Below are 4,431 nucleotides of genomic sequence, written 5' to 3'. Positions count from 1 at the left end.
AAATTTAGGAGACCAGGGAAGGCCCAAGCAGTTTTCACAATGCTGGGAGGTTTGTGGAGAGTAAACCTGGCTTGCCCCCAACCTAGTAGGGAGAGCATACACCTCTCCTTAGAACTGAGAGCTGAGAAGCAGATGGAATCCACCCAAAGCCAGAACTGGGAGACAGATGTTGAATGGATTAGGATAACTAGAAGCTTCCCCAATACTGAGGCTTTTAAGGCAATTGGATCCTGGAGGAGAGCAGGAAGAAGTGAGGAGAAAGGGAGAGAGCTTGTAAGTCCCCCTTCAAATAGGTCTGTGGCTCCAGCCCTATGCCTTGAAATTTGTTTGTTAAAACTCACTCATCACTCTACCTTCAGGTACTCAAATGATGCCTGGATTTACCTATTCTTTGGCTTTGTTCTGTGAAACACCTGCTTCTTGGGGATAAGCTAGCTGCCCTCTGTATCAGCAGGAGAAACAATGACTCTTTTTTATATAAAAAAAGAAAATTAAATTTTTTTACTGTAGACACTGTGGTTTACAGAGTTGTTTATAATAAAGCTATTTTTGGCATTCAATATTCCACCACGAATGTAAAATTCCTTTCATATTGGTCATCAGTTTCCCAACCTCCCCAAAGCCTACCTCTTGGCAGGTAGGAATAATTTACTTAATATTTTTTTTGTGTATTACTGCTGGGAAATCAGAATTAAAAGTGTGGGGTGTTGCACAGCTGCTGGTGCAGCCAGAGTGGTCCACAAATTTGAGGATCTGTAGATTTGAGATCTGGGCTGATGAGCTCATATGGCGACAGCTGTGGTTTGTGGGGGGCCTCAGAAGGATCCCAGTGCAATCAGCTGTGAGGCTGGTATGTTCATGAGTTTTTCCTGCTAGTTGGGCTTTTCTTTTGAGTGTTAACATAATATATGGTGTTGACTGCTTGTGCAGACATGGCAGAAATGTTTGGATCAGGGGTGTGGCTGTCAGGGACATATGGAAATATGGGGCTGGGGATGGGAATTAGGGGATGAGATGGCCCAAATTGGCTCCAAAGCTCCCTGGAGATGTCAACCACAAAACCAGTATTCCTAGAGTGTTTGGCAGCTAAGAGTCTCTAAGAGTCTTTTTTCTAGAAGTGGACATAGCCAACAGATGCTCAGGGCTTACTTCTGGCTCTGAATTCAGGGATCACTCCTGACAGACATGGGGTACTACAAAGGGTGCCGGGGATCAAACCTGGATATGCTGCTTGCAAGATAAACGCCCTATCTACTGTGCTATCACTTTGGTCCCAAAGAACGAAGTTTCTTGGAAAGTTGAGAGCCCAAGAATTTCAGTGGAGGACTGTGGACTGTTATTGGTCCATTCAGGACAACACTCTCCCTACAACCAATCCCTGTAGCCAAATAATAATGTGCTCTGATTGGTCAGGCTGGCTTCTTCTGGGGAGGTGGGCAGGTTCCACAGTATCTGAGAAACCAAAAACTTATTAGAGCACTTGTAAGGTCCCCAAGATATTGATGAACCAGGAAAGGCAAAAGATTATGAGGCGACCCTACCACAGAAAGAAGAAAGGCAGGAAGTTATTTGATAACTGGCCAGGTAGACATTCTATATTCAGTTCTGTGGAGGTATCTTACTTAAGGCTGGTGGGGGAAAGGGTATGCCTTGCAGTTGGCCTGGGCACAGGCAGCCCTGGCTTCAGTGCTGAGCACTCGAGGGACCTCAGTCTAGAAAAGAGCTGGAGGCTGGGTAGTGCTTGGCTCTCCCAGGGGAGACACAGAGTCCTTAGAAGGCCACAAACTGGACTACCATGATTTGCTATTGGTTAGCTCAGTGTCTAAATGTAAAACTCTGCAAACCTGGAAGGGTTCCCATGTGTGTTTTTCCTTGGCTATGGCCCTCGTCGTTCTTTATGACACCAGATCAGGCTCAGTTACATTTTATGTTTCTTGCCTAGTATTCATTTGATTGTAACTCCAGCCAGATTGAAGCTTCATTTCTGGACAGGGATTCATACTCAAGGAAGGCTGAAGCATTTGGTCTGAAGGTTCAGCAAAGGGCGGGCAGAAACGGGGTACTGGGTAGCTGTGATTACCTGTGGTTTCTGGGCTGGCAGGAAATGAAAAGAAACATCTCAGCAATCCCTCTCCCTGCTGATGCTGCCAGTAAGAGGACTGGACTTCAACTTCCAGATCCCTTTTGGTTAAGTGCCTAGACTCTCCTCTTCACAGAGGGGAAATTTCTGGCTCACGGGGGGGGGGGGGGGGGGGGGCTGTACTCATGTGTCAATCCCAGCAATCCAAAATGCCCCACTTACCTGGATCCCTAAGGTTGCCCCACATCACCTCTCTCTTCTGCAAACCACAGAGTGTCATGGGAAGTTGCCAGCCACACCCCATGCCTGAGGATGAAGATCAGCTAATAATAAAACTGTGAGAAGCACAAGTTCTCTCAACAACTTGTGCTGGTTTCCAGGAGGGTTTTTAATCACCTGCAAATCTCTGCATTCTGGAAAGCAGCTGAAGTCTAGATGCTTTATACTCTGGGAGGAATAAACAACTTCAGATGGGGAGTGAGGGGTGTGTGTGTGATGAGGGGGGGGAGGCAGGGCTGAGAAGACCAGGGCAGCAGATGTAGATGGGGGCACTGCAGTGGGGACCTGGACTGTCTGAGTCACAGACACCTGGTTTAGAACTCTAAATAGCTGCAGGCTCATTGTGTGACCTCGAGCCAAGTCTGTGACCTCCCTGAGCCACCCACAAGGTGGTGACAGGGATGAAGTGAGCTGAGGAATGTGAAGTACTTGGCAATGATTCTACAATAGAAAGGACACTCAGTCCAGACGGGTGCTAATTATTGCTATTGGGGGCCACCTCCACTGCTGGAGAGCTGAGTGGCTCCAAGCTGGGGCATTGGTGTGAGTCTACCCGTTGTGCCCTTTGGCATGAGGCTGGACAGATCCCAGGGGTGCTAGGGAGGAAATGGGAAACCTTACTGAACCTGGCAGTTGAGAAAGTGATAGGCAGCCTGCAGACAAGACTGCTACTGTCTGGTAGCTCCAGTGGGCTCAGGGCCAGAGACACGAGGACTCTCTCAGAGGTCAGGGGTCATACAGTTTGACCACACATCAAAGTCTTGGTTTGTCCACATTAATCTCTATCATCTTTTTTTTTTTTACCATTTGTATTCTTTCTCCTAAAAATTTTTATTTACAAATCATGGTTATAAGGTTGTTCATACTACAGTTTTTCCCCCCCACAGAGTTGTTCATGATTGAGTTTCAATCATACAATATACAACTACCTTCACCAGTACACATTTTCCACCACAATGTCAACAGTTTTCCTCTTATCCTCCCTGATACACTCTTTCCTCCTACCCACCTCTCCCTTCAGCCTCTGGCCATGCATTTTACTTCACTCACTCACTTTCTTTCCCTTCTCTCTCTCTCTTCTTTTTTTTTTTGACACTTTTTTGTGTTTTGCACTATTGTTAATGAAGGGTGCCATGAATGTCCCTTTCATATTAGACTCTACTCTAACTTCTCTCTTCATTCTTTGTGCCACGCTTCCCACCATGGACTTGGTCCTCCTAGTCCTCATCTCTATTGTCTCTGGATATTATCCCCACAGTCTTATTTTTCTTATATCCCACAGATGAGTGAGATTATTATAAATTTGTCCCTCTCTTTCTGACTTATTTCACTCAGCATAATAATCTACATGTTCATCCATGTATAAGAAACTTTCATGACTTTATTTTTCCTAATGACTGCATAGTATTCCATTTTGTATATGGATCATAGTTTCTTTAGCCACTTATCTATTGTTGGGCATCGGGCTTGCTTCCAGATTCTGACTATTATTGTGCTGAGATGAGCATAGGATACTTTTATGTATTCTTTTTATTTTATTTATTTATTTATTTTTTGGTTTTTGGGCCACACCTGGCAGTGTTCAAGGGTTACTCCTGGCTCTATGCTCAGAAATGGCTGCTGGCAGGCTTGGGGGATCATATGGGATGCCGGGATTCCAACCACCGTCCTTCTGCATGAAAGGCAAATGCCTTACCTCCATGCTATCTCTCCGGCCTCTATGTATTCTTTTTTTAAAAAAAATAGTTTCTCTAGCAAAAATGATCACATCCAGCTTTGGAGGTCAGTGGCCCCAAATAAGTATTCCTGAGAGAAATCAAGGTGCCACTGGACTGTTCTCCTTCTGGGAGCTCTAGGGAAGAAGCAGACCTCTCTTCCTTGGGCTCCTGGGTTGGCTTACAGTCCTTAGCTTGTTGCCACAATATGCCATTCTTTGCCTCTTTGCTCATGTTGCTTCATGCCTCTGCCCCTGTGGAATAAATACATGTGACTTTGCTATGACCCTACCTGGATCATCTAAGACCCTTTCTCCACATCTCCACCCTTAGTTGTCATCTCTATAAATCACCCCT

The sequence above is a fragment of the Suncus etruscus genome, chromosome 9 (genome assembly GCF_024139225.1).
Source record: "Suncus etruscus isolate mSunEtr1 chromosome 9, mSunEtr1.pri.cur, whole genome shotgun sequence".
NCBI classification, from domain to species: Eukaryota; Metazoa; Chordata; class Mammalia; order Eulipotyphla; family Soricidae; genus Suncus; species Suncus etruscus.
This window is presented reverse-complemented; position numbering follows the sequence as displayed.